This window comes from Peromyscus maniculatus, chromosome 6 (genome assembly GCF_049852395.1).
Source record: "Peromyscus maniculatus bairdii isolate BWxNUB_F1_BW_parent chromosome 6, HU_Pman_BW_mat_3.1, whole genome shotgun sequence".
NCBI lineage: Eukaryota > Metazoa > Chordata > Mammalia > Rodentia > Cricetidae > Peromyscus > Peromyscus maniculatus.
The window spans coordinates 119,062,436-119,079,830 of NC_134857.1; the positions used below are offsets into that span (position 1 = coordinate 119,062,436).

The 17,395-nt window shown below is 39.0% G+C and overlaps 1 protein-coding gene and 1 pseudogene across 2 annotated transcripts in view; both read left to right on the forward strand.

Annotated features, from left to right (window-relative positions):
• The window catches only part of Stpg2 (sperm tail PG-rich repeat containing 2), a 467,029-nt gene that overhangs the window by 314,982 nt on the left and 134,652 nt on the right, over window positions 1-17,395 (forward strand). The window lies entirely within an intron of this gene.
• Window positions 2,864-5,902, forward strand: LOC143274000 (mitogen-activated protein kinase 6 pseudogene; annotated as a pseudogene). Its single transcript, XR_013052393.1, has one exon. The product of XR_013052393.1 is annotated as a mitogen-activated protein kinase 6 pseudogene (transcript).

Genomic DNA, 17,395 nt, shown 5'->3' on the forward strand with positions numbered 1-17,395 from the left:
ATCTTTCATGAAGAGCGAGACCTATACTGGCCTATGTGTATAGGGATAAGTCTTTAGAATGCAGTGATGAATTATACTGACTTGGAAAAGTGGCAGTAGCAGGCTGTCCTTTAAGACTCATGACCTCACTAGCCAATATATTGATATGTCTTGTGTTATAGAATTAGAATGATAGCAGAACTAAACGTATCTTGTATGTTGGTTACAAAACTTGAAAGAGTTAATATCTGTAAACAAAGATATCCTGACAGTTAGTGAGAAGTAGCCAATGGTTTCATTATTATCATAGTTTCCCTATTATTACTTGTGTGTTATAATTTTCTTTTCAATGGACTATACATTTGAAAATTTATCAGTGTATATATTGATATATTGGTATATAAAGATATAGTGACATATTTTGATATCTTTATATATGTGTATAAAATCAATGACATATGTATATTCCTAGATTTGTTATCATTAAAAACCTTAAGATAGTTTCATAATTTTATAACATTTTATAATGTTAAATATTGTATGATTTTATGTGGTTTTATTCTTTTAAATATACATATGGCTATGTTTTGTTTCAACACTTGACTAAATATCAAAGTGTTTAACAATGTTGCCCTAGGCTTTTAAAGTCCTTAAAGTTAATCTTTTTCATTTTAAGAGTTTAATGTGTTTCATTTATAAACAAGAGAATTTTATATACAAATTTATTACCTGATAAGTTTCTAAATCTTCTACTGTAGTTTCCATGTGAAAATGGAAATAGAGGTTTGGATTTTCTTTTGGGAGATTGTGTTTGAAACAATATTTTACCTCTTTTGGTTATATTTGGAATTAAAGCAATAAAAATAAGCTTTAGTAGAATATGTAAATTTTTATTCAAAACTTAAAAGTATCAGTATCTTAGAAATCCAATGGTATCTCTTTCTGTATGCTTTACATTGATTTAATTGTTGTATTATTATAAGAGTTTATAAATAGTAGGGAAACTACAATAATTGATAATGTGTATAAGGTTATTTCCTAATACTTGGGGAAATACCCCTTTCTGCTTTTCTGTTTACATATCTACTTGTCTACTCATCCATATCTATGTCTCTATTAAATATGACTGAGCAATGCTTGGCTTATGTACATATTTAACAAAATGAAATGAAAAATTGTGTGAGTAAATGATAATGCCTGTATTTCATGGGTCATTCTGCATTTATTGCATGTCTTTATCTGCGTGTGTGTGTGTGTTTGTGTGTATGTGTACCTGTGTGTGTGTGAACATGCCCCCATGCTTTTACAGGCTAGCAATCAACCTCCAGGGTTGTTCCATGGGGCCACCCATCTTATTTTTTGAGGCAGTGTCTCTCACTGGGATTCTGGCTTGCTGATTGGAAGGCTGTCTGGCCAGCGAGTCACAGTATTGACCTAGCTACACTTCTGCTGGGATTATAGTCATGCGCATACTCCTGTGTCTCTTTTTCTGTGGATGCTGGGGATCTGAACCCATGTCATCATGCTTACACATTAAGATTTCTCCAGCTGAGACATCATTCAACCCTGTCATCATGATTAGTAACATTTTCAGTTATAGAATATAAATGTTGCTTTCTGGTCTCCATTGTTTCATTACTGTGTTATGAATATAGGAGCTGGTACTGTTTTAACATCCTTTTCTACATATGGCCATGTTGCCCATAAGATCTTTATCTCACTGCCTCTTCATTTACTTATTCTGCAGCATACTAACTTATACAGCATTTTTGCTGATGCATATTAATCACAGCCTTAAAACGATCTTGGTTGTGATAGCTCAATAAATGTGTTACATTATGGTCCTTAAAGGCTGAATTTTGCATGCGTTTATATTATATTTATGAGCAAGGACTTGAGATCATGAGAATATCATTTTATTGATACATGTAAAGCAAAGAATAACACCAGCAATTGCATTTCTCTCAGTGAATATCAACAAGAACTCATGATCCTATTGATTTTTTCATGAAAATATTTTGCTACTTTATCTTTTGAAATTATAGCTTTTACCCAACTGTTCTGATTTTTTTTATGGCAGTAGAAAACTAAACAGTAAAATGTATGATAATAATTTAGTGAAATTTAAAAAACCTAAAAATAAAACAAAAATGCTATTATTGCTATATATGTTAAAGCTTAATAGTTATTTTAAGAATGACATTTTTTCATGAATGATTTTCACATATTATAGATTGAAGAACAAGTCATATTTTCAGTGAAGAAAGAAATTTTGTTCTTAATAAATATTCATGTGAACATAAGGAATATTTTTATTTAAATCTCTTTTAAATAGACCAATTTATATGATATTCCTCATTAAGATTTCCCGACAAAGGCTCTCGCGGGTCGGGGTTACATGGCGGCGACTGCGGCAAAGCGAGAGCCTCGGAGACGCCGCCGCTGCCGCCAGCACAGCCGGAGACCTGAGCCGACCTTGGGGGCTGTCCGCGGGCCCCGCACACTCTCGATGAGTCGGAGGAGTCCCGTTGTATCAGAGTAAGATGGACGGTAGCTTTGATTGTGATTGTGGTGAGCTGGAGCCACCTGATCACTAACAAAAGATACCTGTCAGCCAACATCACCAGGGCTTCCTGTTGAAATACAGCAACAAGGAAGAGAGGAAGCAAAGGGAATAGTGCTTTCAGCGCCTTAGGATGCTGCTCAGGACCAGTCCAACACTGAATGTATCTGCACTGTGAGAGGATGTCCACGGAGGCCTGCCGGGTGCATATTTATTCACAGTTTTGTCCCATGTTAAGTCGGTTAGCATAGTCTATCTGAGTGCATAGTATGTCATTTCATTCCGTTTGAGTTTCTTGAGTGTTTTCTTTAAATGTCTGCAGAGTTGCTGCCCTTCCTTGAACTATGAGCACTGCAATCTTTTTGATTCTCAGTATGAATAGAGATTTTTGAGCTTTAAGTCTGAGGGGAACTCAGCGGGCCTGGTTGGCGTCTGCAATGAACATCAAGAAACCATCGTGCTGTGGAAACGGAATTGTTTTTCTCCCTTTTTGAGAGATCTTTCCTTTTGATGCCAGTTGTCTTCCTTGTTTACACAAGTTCAACAATTTGAAAGGAAAAGGCAATTGTAAGGGTTTCAGAATGGCAGAGAAATTTGAAAGTCTCATGAACATTCATGGTTTTGATCTGGGCTCTAGGTACATGGACTTAAAACCATTGGGCTGTGGAGGCAATGGCTTGGTTTTTTCTGCTGTAGACAATGACTGTGACAAAAGAGTAGCCATCAAGAAAATTGTCCTCACCGATCCCCAGAGCGTCAAACATGCTCTCCGTGAAATCAAAATTATTAGAAGACTTGACCATGATAACATTGTGAAAGTGTTTGAAATTCTTGGTCCCAGTGGAAGCCAGTTAACAGATGATGTGGGCTCTCTCACGGAGCTGAACAGCGTCTACATAGTTCAGGAGTACATGGAGACAGACTTGGCGAACGTGCTGGAGCAGGGCCCTCTACTGGAAGAGCATGCCAGGCTTTTCATGTATCAGCTGCTACGTGGGCTCAAGTATATCCATTCTGCAAACGTACTGCACAGAGATCTCAAGCCAGCTAATCTTTTCATTAACACTGAAGACTTGGTGCTGAAGATAGGTGACTTTGGTTTGGCACGGATCATGGATCCTCATTATTCCCATAAGGGTCATCTTTCTGAAGGATTGGTTACCAAATGGTACAGATCTCCACGACTTTTACTTTCTCCTAATAATTATACTAAAGCCATTGACATGTGGGCTGCAGGCTGTATCTTTGCCGAAATGTTGACTGGTAAAACCCTCTTTGCAGGTGCACACGAACTTGAACAGATGCAGCTCATCTTAGAATCTATTCCTGTTGTGCATGAGGAAGATCGTCAGGAGCTTCTCAGTGTGATTCCAGTTTACATTAGAAACGACATGACTGAGCCACACAAACCGCTAACTCAGCTGCTTCCGGGAATTAGTCGAGAAGCACTGGATTTCCTGGAACAGATTCTGACCTTCAGCCCCATGGACCGGCTAACAGCAGAGGAAGCGCTTTCCCATCCTTACATGAGCATCTACGCTTTTCCAACGGATGAGCCAATTTCCAGCCATCCTTTTCACATAGAAGATGAAGTGGATGATATTCTACTTATGGATGAAACACACAGTCACATTTATAACTGGGAAAGGTATCATGATTGTCAGTTCTCGGAGCATGACTGGCCTATTCATAACAACTTTGATATCGATGAGGTTCAGCTTGACCCAAGAGCTCTGTCTGATGTCACCGAGGAAGAAGAAGTTCAAGTTGATCCTCGAAAATACTTGGATGGAGACCGAGAGAAGTACCTGGAGGATCCCGCCTTTGACACTAGCTACTCTGCTGAGCCTTGCTGGCAGTACCCAGATCACCACGAGAACAAGTACTGTGATCTGGAGTGTAGCCACACCTGTAACTACAAAACAAGGTCACCATCATATTTAGATAACTTGGTATGGAGGGAGAGTGAAGTTAACCATTACTATGAGCCCAAACTTATTATAGATCTTTCCAACTGGAAAGAGCAAAGTAAAGAAAAATCCGATAAAAAAGGCAAGTCAAAGTGTGAGAGGAACGGATTGGTCAAAGCACAGATAGCGCTGGAGGAAGCATCCCAGCAACTGGCGGAGAAGGAAAGGGAGAAGGGCCAGGGCTTTGACTTTGATTCCTTCATAGCAGGAACTATTCAGCTTAGTTCCCAGCAGGAGCCTGCTGACGTTGTTGACAAGTTAAACGACTTGAATAGCTCAGTGTCCCAGCTAGAATTGAAAAGCTTGATCTCCAAGTCAGTCAGCCAAGAGAAGCAGGAAAAGGGGATGGCGAACCTGGCCCAGCTGGAGGCCTTGTACCAGTCCTCTTGGGACAGCCAGTTGGTGAGCAGCGGCGGGGAGGAGTGTTTCCTCATCAGTCAGTTCTGCTGTGAGGTCAGGAAGGACGAGCATGTGGAGAAGGAGAGCACGTACACCAGCTATCTGGACAAGTTCTTCAGCAGGAAGGAAGATTCTGAAATGCTAGAACCTGAGCCAGTTGAGGAAGGGAAGCGTGGGGAGAGAGGACGTGAGGCAGGGCTTCTGAACGGCAGTGGGGAGATCCTCCTGAGCAAGCAGCTAGAGTCCATAGGCACTCCGCAGTTCCACAGTCCAGTGGGGTCCCCACTCAAGTCCATCCAGGCCACGTTAACACCTTCCGCTATGAAATCTTCCCCTCAAATCCCTCACAAGACATACAGCAGCATTCTGAAACATCTGAACTAAACACTCAGCAGACATTTCTTTGTTCTTCATGAGATGTGTTGTCTTTTTTTATCACTAATGTTCTAAGTCAGTTTTTTACTTGAATCAGAAGGTGTCATTAATTTGCAAGGAGTTTTCTTAGTTCTCAGTTTGTAAAATGCAGACTTTTTCTACATGTGAGTTAGTTTTCATTTGAACTGGCATGTCATTTGCACACATACACACAAAGAATAGAGCAAAACAATGCAGTGCAGGAGGAGACGAGATGCGCTAGGGTGAACAGACATTCTCATAGACCAGTGACCTGCTTTACGGGAAACAAAACCTTGCCTTGAAACTTACACAGTGAGACTGTACATAATTGCATGAAAAGATCTATTTTTTTCCTGAAACATTTTTCATTCATTAGTATTTTCAAGTTTTTCATACTGTACACATTTCTTAAGACACATGATACCAGCAGCAACTGAAAACGAATGCCGAATTTGGTACACATGTGTTATCTACCTCAAGGTAACAAAAGTATGTGGCGAAACATAAACCACCCATAGTGCTCCACGGCATCTGCACTTCTATCCAGCCAGCGTTTATCGTAGTAAACTATTGAGACCCGTTCACCGTTTATAAATGTCCTGGTATTCATTCTTAATAGTGAGTGTTAAATACATCACATCTTATTTATTTTTAGCGAATCAGTATATTTTCTGTATTTAATTATAAAAGTTAACTTAGTTTTAAGTTTATTTGCAACTGCCCTTTTTTCCATTTGGCACTATGGTTTGTTGCCTGCCAAGCTGATGACGTCAGCTTGCCCTGAGGCTGTCCATGTACGTTAAGTAAAGTACTCACTGTGTATAGGAATCTGTATTTTGGAGGTGCTTGATCTATCTACAAAGAAAAATTAGGAATTTATTATAAAATGCTCCTAGAAGTCTTAATTGTGTTTATTTTTTAAAAACTTGTAATGTTAGACTTGTGTGCATGGAAGTAATTAAGGTACATCATTATTGTAGTTTAAACATTGTACATGATAAGCCTCCCTCCTCCGCGCCCCCCCCCCTGTTTTTACTGTATGTTTTTATTGGATGATCTATTTCCCATCCCTAGGCAAGCATGAATAAAATTAGGTTAAATGTAAAAAAAAAAAAAAAAAAAAAAAAAAAAAAAAAAAAAAAAGATTTCCCGACAAAGGATGAGTTTTTGCATCTAGTAAGAAAACACCTATTATTCAAGGTAGGCTTCTTCTGGTTTGTTGCTGTCTTTCGTGAGAACATTTCACCTATCTTTTTTTATTTCTATTGTAAGTTGAAAGATAGCAAAGGAAGAAAGGCAGCTTTCTCACTGCACATAGCCTCGCCCTGTCAGAAATGTCACAGGTTAATGGCACAGCCCAGCTCCATTTATCTTGTTCTGACAACTCATCCAACCTTCTACAATCTAACAAAAACATTCCTCCTGGACCAGGACGTTCTCTGCCTCTTCTCCCTTACTGTGGTGTCTGGGGGAACATTTACTGTGCAGAAACTTTGCAGAGAAACTTCTGCTTCAGGTTGCTTCAACACTCCTCACTAAGGATAAGGTGTTTTAGAATTTCAAAATTATTCATCAAATATAAGTTAACAGAGCATTCTTTACTTCAACTAAGCTGAAGATCATGTAAAAAGAAGTAAAGGTGTTTTCAATTTTTAGCTTTCAGGAAATGTAAATGATTTAAGGGTATTTTTTAAATTTTAACATCAGGATTGCTGTAGAGTTTTGCATGCATTATCTAGGTCACTTGGTAAATGTATCCAAGTAGTTCAGGGACACGTTCTCACTGTTTTGATGGATTGTCACCAACTTATGTTCCTTGAATTACTTTAAACCCATTTCTTGTCTGAATTTGATACTTAGCAATATACTGGTTTCTCTTGGATTAGATCATCATACATTAATGGTGTCTCTACAGTATTTTCTCTGGTTTTGTTGAGCAAAATTGATAAGACATATATTCTCCACTGAAATAGAAAAATCAACCCCAACAATTAGAAAATGTTTTGGGTGTTGGAGATGATCTCTGCATAAGTGGAAGTGTATATGTGTTGCTACTATTATTAAGAAAAGCTTCATATTTTAAAATGAACTTAAGGTTGTAATCCAAATGAAATTTTTCTTCTATCCAGTCACAACCCCCCAGCATTTCTTTTGTAGCATGAGTTCATTATTAATAATAGGGTCAGTATACAAATTTGTCATTTACTTTTCACACACACCATACAGTCCATCACCTTTTCAGACATTGCATTTGCTTTCAGTGTTATTTTCCTTTATATGTGTTTGTGAGTTTCAGGACTGATGGCAAAAAGAGGCAAGCCACTTTTGATTTTGAATGTCTCCTTTAGCAGAATATTTTCTTAAATCTGTATTATGATGAACTTAATTTGACATCTTTGTTTTCTATCTATTAATTTTATGGAGAAAACTACTATTTGTTTTAGAAGTATCTCAAATTATTTTCTTTCTAATATGAATTTCATGTTAATGTTCTAAAAAAGATATATAAATGCAATTGTAGTTTAAATGTATACTTAATAACATGTTAATGGAATTTTTTGTATTAATGAAAATAATGAAGAATAAAACATTAAATCAACAGAGCCATACTTAAATATATTCTACAGTATTTATGTTGTTTAAAAATTGGACTGGTTTCTTCCTTATTATATAATAGGTGTAGTGCCTTATATAATTGAGAATTATAAGACAACAGTTAAAATTGTTTTACATTTCCTGTTGAAATAGACTTTAAAAATATTTTTCTTAATTCTTTGAAAACTTTTATTAGTTCTTGAGGAATTTTGACCAATTGCTCCCTCCCCCACCTCTTCACAGATCCACTGTTGCTGTTTCTTCCCCGGGATCATTGGTGTGTTGGTCCAGGAAGGTGGAGGGATCAGAAGCAGGGAACAGGGTTTGGACAGCTGTGGATACAATGGAGATATCCCTCCAGGATATGACTTCAGTGAATCAGCTCAACTTTATTCTAGAATATAGGAAATATAAAGGATTGGAAAGCCTAGGGACAAATACTAATTTGCATTAAATGGCACACTCCTATCATAAGGCTTTATATGTGGCAGCAGGATCCTATAGCAGAGCTCCTAGTACAAGTCTTTAGTTTCCATACTTGCAGCAGGGGAAAGCTTCTAGCAGGAAACTGTGCCAAGGGTAACACTGGATGTCATAAATCAGGCATCCAGACTTAGAGACAGCTTTCAGATAAGGTCAGTCCTGTGGGCCTAGAGACATTATCCAGATAAGGGCGGGTAGAGAGTGGGAAGTCTCACGGGGGGGGGGCAGTTGTTGAGCATTGGAGAGAGCTGACAGGCCATGATAGACTGTAACATCTGACCATCAAGACCTCCCAACAGTCCACTTATTCCCTCTGCAGACAACTTTGTGACATTTTATGTATTTTAAAAGTCTTTCAAGACCAATTTGTGATGCCCAAATACTCTTGAATGTGTAGTCTCTCACTGGGGTATGGTCAGCTTATCAGGGGCTACACTATTAGAGAATGCAGGCTCTTCTTCACAACATCTAATATGCTAGTGGGTGGGACTGTGTGCTCAACTTCCCTCTCCATAATGGTATTTGGCCTGGCTTACCCTTGCACAGATTAAAAAAAAAAATTTTTTTAGATCTCATCCACTTCTCTTTTGCTGGGTCATCTATGTGTCCCTCCTAGGGTCTTTCCCTGTTAGCTAGCCTCTCTGGAGCTGTAGGTTGCAGTCTGGTCATCCCTTTTTCACATCTAGTATCCACTTATAAGTGAGTACATACTATGTTTGTCCTTCTGAGTATGGGTTATCTCACTCAAGATGATATTTTCTAGTTCCATCCATTTGCCTGCAAATTTCATGATAGCATTACTTTTTACTGCTGAATAGTACTCCATTGTGTATATTTTCTTTATCCATTCTTCAGTTGAGGGGCATCTAGGTTGTTTCCAGGTTCTTGCTATTACGAATAGTGCTGATATGAACATAGTTGAGCATGTGTCCTTGTGGTAAGATAGAGCCTTTGTAAAATGACTGATGGAGGTAGATGCAGAGATCCTCGGCCAGGCACCAGGCTGAGCTCCAGGAATCCAATTGATGAGAGAGATAGAGGAGGGATTCTGCAGGCAGGGGATGGTGAGATCATGATGGGAGGATGTGTAGAGATGACTGTCCACACTAGTGGAAGCCCATGAACTGTGGATTGGTGGCTGTGGAGCCCCCATGGGACTGGACTAGGTCCTCTGGATATGGAAGATGGTTGTTTGGCTCAAACTGTTTGGGGGCACCCAGGCAGGGAGATGGGGATCTGTGCCTGGTCTATGGGCAGGCTTCTGGAACCTGGTGCCTGTGGTGTGAAGCCTTGCGAAGCCTTGGTGCAGTGGGAAGGGGCTTGGACCTGCCTAGGCTCAGTGTGCTGGGCTCTGCTGACTCTTCATGGGAGACCTTGATTTGGGAGATGCAGGGATGTGGGGTGGCTTGGGAGAGAGGGCTGAGGGGTGAGAGGAGTGAGGCGGGGGGATCTGGGGGTGGTATGTGGAGTAGAAAATTTCTTAATAAAGAAAAATGAAAAAAAATTAAATTCATTTTACATACCAACCACAGATCCCCCTCTCAACCCTCCTCCCATTCTCTCCTCAACTCCCCCCTCCTTACCTACCCCTCATCCCTCCTTTAAAAGGGTAAGTTCTCCCTTGGGGGGACAGCTAAGCCTGTTACATTCAGTTGAGGCAGAACCAAGCCCCTCCTCCCCTCTGCATCAATGGGAGCTAGGTGTAAGACCATAGGTAATGGGACCCAGGAAGCCAGCTCATGCACCAGGGATAGATCCTGATTACACTGCCAGGGGCCTCTCAAACAGATCCAGCTACACAACTGTCTCCCAGATGCAGAGGCCCTAGTCTGGTCCCATGCAGGTTCCATAGCTGTTAGTCTAAAGTTTGTGACCTCCTGTGAGCTTGGTTCAGTTGTCTCTGTAGATTTCCCCATCATGATCTTGACTCCCCACCTCCCCCTTGCTCATATAATCCTTCTTCTCTCTCTTCAGTTGGACTCTCAGAGCTCAGCCTGGCCTTGCACAGATTTTATATATTTTTTTTAACATTCTTTTTATTTACTCTTTGTATCTTTCACATCATGCATCTCGATCCCATTCATTTCCCCTTCCCTTTGTATTCACCCTCTACCTTTGCAACCTCCCCTCCAAAATAAACCAAAATTTAAGAGAAATAAAAGAAGAAAAAGGAAAATCAATCTTTTCATGGAAACTGTAGTATGACACAGTAAGTCACGCAAAAAAAAAAAAACCCAACAACCTTTTATCTATATATCTTTATTTGCAAGTGTTCATTGCTAAACATCATTGGTCTGATTCAAGGCCTCTGGTTTCTTCTACACTATCAATGTTGGGCCCTCACTGAGACTCCTCTTGGATATCCTGTTGTTGCCCTGTGTCATGGAGATCCTGCAGCTTTGGGTCTGCAGGACCAGCCCCTTCATGTTGTACAGGTTTTATATGTGCTGTCACAACTACTATGAGTTCACAAGTACAGTTGCCCTGCTGTGTTCAGAAGATAATATTTCTTTATAGTAATCTACAACCTTTGGATTGTACAGTTTTTCTTCCCCCTCTTCTGCAATGATTCTTGACTCTTGGGAGGGAGGGTGTTGCTGTGAGATAATGCTTTTGTACACTGGTTCAATAAAATGCTGATTGGTCAGTAGCCAGGCAGGAAGTATAGGAGAGATAAGCAGACAAGGAGAATTCTAGGAAGAGGAAGGCTGACTCAGGAGATGCCAGTCTGCTGTTCAGAGAGCAGCATGTAATGGCACACAGGTAAAGCCACAGCACACAGGTAAAGCCATGGAAAATGTGGTGACATATAGATGAACAGAAATGAACTGAGTTTAAGTGTAAGAGGTAGTCAGTAGTAGGCCTGAGCTAATGGCCAAGCAGTTATAATTAATATAAGCCTCTGTGTGTTTACCTGGGTCTGAGTGGCTGCGGACTGGGTAGGACACAGAAAAACTTTCAGCTAAAGGGTATAGTCTGTATGTTCAATTTAGGTGTTAAGTATTATGCAGTCTTTTATTCTCTGCACTTTAGCCAGTTGTGGGTCATGGTGTTACTCACCATATACTACAACTGGAAGATGATGATTGATGATGAGGGATGAGAAATGCATTGATCTATTGATATAATGATAAGTCACTAGAAATAAGTTTAATACTGTATACATTTAGCAGAATAATAGTAATATGTTCTCTCCTATGGCCTATGACCTATCTAGATCTTGGTTCTTGGTCAACTAAAGGTACCAGGTATAGGTTTCTTCTTGTGGAATGGGACTTAAGTCCAATCAGAAATGGTTAGTTACTCCCAGGATGTTTATGCCACTATTTCACCATTGGACATGTCTTGCCAGGCAGGTCAGTCATTATTGCTATTTATGGGATTCATAGCTGAGTATGATTGACAATTATCTTTCTTCTCTGGTAGCTTGCATAGCATCTTCCAGCACTATGAAAGTTAATCAGTAGTTATGAAGCTTCTAGATCCTTATCAGTTTTGTTTCTGCTATGTTCTATTACTCAAGTATGTGGTGTCTTTAGTTTCAGGATCTTACTTTTATGTTCTGGAGAGTAACCAAGAACAGTACAAAGAGCCTATAATATTTGGGTGGGTCTATGCAAACTCTGGCTAATAACTCAGAAAGAAGTATGTTATTCCTGATACTGGGCCTTTTATTAGTTAGCTCCTAGTATCTATTAGTGTGATTGTCTTCCTATAATAACGTAAATTTGTTTATGTGTGTATGAACTCACTTAACTCATATATCTATATCTATAAGGACCTCTCTATAATCTATCAACTATCAACTATCTATCTGTCTGTCTGTCAGTCTGTTTGTCTGTCTACATGAAAGCTTCTGCAGTATTAAGTTTCCATATGTCTTTTTTTGAATGGTCTTTAGTGTTATTGATCTTTCACCATACTACCTACTCTACCCTACTCTCCCTGAAGCAGACTTTTTATACACAAAATAAACTAAATTTTTGGGGGATGGATTTCTAGTAACTGTAAGAAAATTATAAATCAATTAATTGTAGTTCTTAGATTTTTGTGTTTTTAGTGAATCTAAGCTTTAATTTGTAGTTTAAGAAAATCTACATGCTTCTCTATGTCATCATTTTGTGTTTGTTGAATTGGTCATTGAGTCCGATTGTTTTAAATAGTGACATACTGAGATGAAAGTTCTAATATTTGTATAGACCGAACAGATGATGATGCTTACTATGTGGGTAATCATTAATTTGTTTCACAGTCAGTCAATATTGGTGAGATTGATTTCCTTCAGGATGAGCAGTTTTATCTATTGATTAATAAACACATTTGTTTCACACCAAGCTTTCTAATTCTTTAGTCCCTGTGCAAATGCTGTTTGACTTGGAGAATTTCTTTTCCTCCTGATAATGTTCCTGCCTGCTGCCTCCTAGTTGGTTCTGCAGCTGTGACTTCCTTCCTGCACTGCTCCTTCCACATCTCACAATGCCGTTGCTTCTCCTGTGTTCCACGGGTACTTCTTCAGTTGCCAAAATGTCTGCTCTCTGCGTTCAGTGCTCCTGTAGCCCCATCATTGCTTCAGACTTCATTCTGCTAATAGCTTTAGAATACTTAGTTGTTAATTGAAAAATCAATGTTCTCATTAATTCAATGTATTTGCTTAAAGTATTTTTAGATTCTTAGCTGATTTAATATGACTATTACCTTTTATAAGTATGGTTAAAACTGATAATTTGGCTTTGCCAGAAAATAACCCTTAGTGTTATCTTTACCATGTTTTGTTTCTAAAAGGACTTCCCACTTGTTCATCAATCTATAGAATTTTGTATATGTGTTTTAATCATTTTTATTTTAACAGTTTAGTAGTAATATATTGCTAAAGCAAAGATCATAGAATTATTTTCACAGTGCTAATGAAAGCCATTGTATGTGCCTTTTGTAATGTACACCGTGTTACTAATTCTACTTTCAAGAAGTAGTTGGCATTCTTATATAACATTCAGATTTAAACTAACTATTCAGTTCTTTCAATGACTTGTGTTTTGATCAGTTTCAATGCCCCCCTTTAACTATTAGAAATTCATGGCCCCAAATTTATTTTTGTACTTCTGCAACTAACACTATATGACACATATGTATGGTGTTTGACTGAGAAAATCAAATCAGGCAACACTATTATATTTAAATATTTAAATATTTAGATGTCCAGGCAGAGAGAAAATACTCCCACTGAGTTTCCTTTGGAAATCTTGGTGTGTGTGTGTGTGTGTGTGTGTGTGTGTGTGTGTGTGTGTGTGTATGTGTGTGTATCAAAGCTGGATGTGCTTATAATTTCAAGCACTCAGGAGTGTGAAGCAGGAGGATCTCTGTGAGTTTGAACAGTCTGTGCTACACAGTGAAAACCAGTCTAGGCAACAAAGTGAGACTTGTCTGGAAAAACCCTCAAACTCAAACCAACCCCCACCAAAACAATGTAAAGGAATGATGAAAAATTAAATTACTGCCCTGTGGCAGCTATCCCAATTCTAAGTTTTATTGAAATTTACTCAAAAGTAACTGGGTTATGAGTAAGAACACTGTATCACTTGCTGTCTCATCTATCAGTAAAAGGGAAAGCAGTGTGTGATCAGTTTTGTTTCTTTCGTTTTACATTGGTTTATTTTGGTGTAAGGTCTTGCTATGGAGCCCAGGCTTCCTTCAAGGGCACTCTGTGTGGCCCAGGCAGGTCTTGAACTCACATTCCTCCTCCCTCAGCAACACGAATGCAGGGGTTATAGGCATGCACCATTCTTTGTTGTTGTTCACATAACTTTGATTCAGTCAGATGTCTAACAGTAATTATAAGATGATCCAGATTTAAAGCTTTAAAATAATAAAAAAAATTAAGTATTTTAGAATCAATGGATTATTATAATGCCTATGAAGTGATGAGTAGAATGCTGGACGCAAACTAACATTTAAAAAATATTAAAGTACTATTATTGAAAACTAAGAAACCTGTTTATTTTAACTAGGTGAAACTGTGGAAGCCTCCAGCTAGGGTGGGGAGTCAGCACTCAGAGAGGAAGTGGAACGCCCCACTCACAGCAATTTCGCTGGTCTGGGGCTAAACTTGACGCAGAACTGAGACAGGATTAGCTCCTTTTCAGGAATGGTACCTTGTAGGTTTTTCCTTGTTTTATGGAACTCTGCAGGTGGTAACCTGCAGCTTCCAGCGCCTGCCAGCTGGGGAGGAAGCTGAGGGTGGGAGCCACCCAGGCCTTTGGAATTTGCCCCATGTGAGCGCCAGATATTGGTGAAATTATTAAGGCTACTCCAAGTAGTTAAAAGGGAGATTTATTTATTGGCGTAACTTGCAAATAAAGGGATAGGTAGGTCGCAGGGTCTGGGAAAGACATAGTGCAGTCCAGCGGTGTTCTCTGGAGAACTCTCCTTGGTCTACCTTTAACATCCAGGGGCCAGGAAACAAGAGAATGCAGCGCATCCCGATCTCGGGTCTTCAGGGCCCTCCCTTGGCCCCGCCTTGTAGGCATGATGGGGGTTGGAACTTCCAGACCAAAGCTGGAATGGCTACCCACTACAGAAATCTATATTGCTATAAAATTTAAATTAGTGTTAGCAGTATTTGTATTTATCGATAATGCTTAATAAAATCTAGATTTAACAATCAGAACTGTGTTGTGTAAGTTACTTGACTTGTCTCAGCTTTCTTTCTAAGTAAGCAAAAATAATTAACAAAACATAGCCATATGCTAACAATTTATTTTCAGGTTAAAATATTTTTTAATATCTGATCCAATCACCCATGGTTATTGTTAGTTATCCTGTTCTATTATTAATAAGCTGTTTTTCTCAGAACTGTACAGCCAGGTTTACTGGGTCTTCAGCTTCTACATCAGGTGAAAGATCTTATCAGCCTCCCCAGATATGTGAGTCAATTCATATAACACATCATGTCCTGTTGCATCTCTTTCTCTCTCTTGAGAATTCTGAGATAAAAATTCTCCTTCCTATTAACAATTAAATTTAAACATTCTCTTGTGGAGCTTAAGAAGAGAAATGGAAATTGAGCTTCATGTAGGTTAATGAAGCAAAAAGAAATATACACCAATAAATGTATATTGTAGAACTTGTCCAGAAACTTGACATTATATTTTATCCTCACATGTTATATACATACTTCAGAAATGGGCATCTCTTCTCATTCAGATTTAACTTTACATAACTATGCTAGTTTCAGCAATTGGATTAATATAGAAAAATTGCTTTCCAATTACACTGAAAAACAATTTTGGAACAGTAGATTGGCTTACTAAAATGAATACTTTTTCTAATTTTGGATTGCCATTAATAGCTTAAAAAATTTAGGCTGTTGAAGGCTTTTCTCCCTGGGTTCATAGCGAGTTACTGTGATGGGTCATCTTCTCTGTCAGCTTGACTAGACTTAAAACCACCCCGGAGCTTAGGGAGGCAAATCAGTGGCACATCCATACGGGCGGGTCCTCAGGGCTAACTGGGGAAGGAGGGTACACCAGACTGCGGGTGGTGCCCTTCCATCAGCTGACAGGAAACGTGAGGAAGTGAGCTGAGTGCCCTTTTCAGCTTCCTCGACTACCATCATGTGAACTTCCCTGCCTGGTAACTCTCTTTCTCCATGACCAGTGAACATCTCTATAACCGTGAGCGAAGGTAAGCTTTCTGCTCCACAACAGAATTTTTGGTTGTTTCTTTTGCCTTAACTATAAACATCCCTGTTTATTGTGGCCAAGTTTATTCAAGTATATCTATGATAAAAATAACTATTTTCTTCATTAAAAATGAAGGTACAGTTCCTAAGATGCTTGCCATATTCATCTACTTACTGCCGTGACAAAATGCACCAGACTTCATTGCTTAAGCATGCAAGTTTTCATTGTCACAGTTCTGGAGTTTGGAAGTTCAAGGCTAAGCTTTTGCTTAGTTTGAGCTCTGGTGCAATCACTTCATGCCTGTTTTCCTCAAGTAAGTCCTCATGTTACCATTCCCTATGCAACCGAGGGCAGGAGGTCTCTGCATACTCACCAGTCCTGTAGGAATTGGGCTCTAGCCTATGGTTCAATTTAACCATACTCATCTGGAAGGCTCTATCTCTGATTACTGTCATATCAGGTGCTAGGGCTTTTATGTCTGGATGTTAGTGGGTTACAATTGAGGTCATGGCACCTGGAAATCTCTATTTCATTGCTTATACCCATCTATTAGACTTTTACCTGACAGTCTCATAACTGCTCTCATTGTTATATTTAAAACTCCACTTCCTTAGAAAATGTCTGCACTTAATTTAGTAATTAAAAGTAACTCAAAGGCAGAGAGGACATCTTTCAGATCTTAAATTCAGCTAACTACCTAGGAAAAGGCTTTTTGAAAGAAAATAACATAAGAAAATATTGGGACTGTACCTTTTATTACTTACCATGTCTCCCGACATAACACTGTGTACATTACACCACTGTTCAAACACCACTTGTTTGAAAAATATCAGCCAAAACTGGACATGGTGACACACACCTTGGATTCCAGCAGTTAGGAGGTGAAGGCAGGTAGGTCTCTGTGATTTTGAAGTCATCGTGGTCTACAAAGTGAGTTCCAGGCCAGCCAGGACTACATAGTAGTAGTTGTCTCCACCCCTAAAAATTAACCAAACATATCAGAAAGAAATTATTTTTCCTACAGTTTCATGAACTCTCTTTTCAACAAATATCCAGTATAAGTTTATTTTATACCACTGTTGTCCAGGTAATTTCTGTGGATTGAATGTGAAATGTTCCCATAGTCATATGTTTGAACAGTTGGTCCTTAGCTGTTGACACTGTTTTGGGAGTGTTTGGAACCTTTGGGACAGAAAGCATGTATAGCAGTGATGGGTCACTGTGGGTGGGCACTTGAGTGTGATAGCCTGACCTGTTTACAGCTTGAAATTTTTCCTTCATGGTCAACTATGATATGAACAAGCTACATGCACTCACCATCACATACCAAG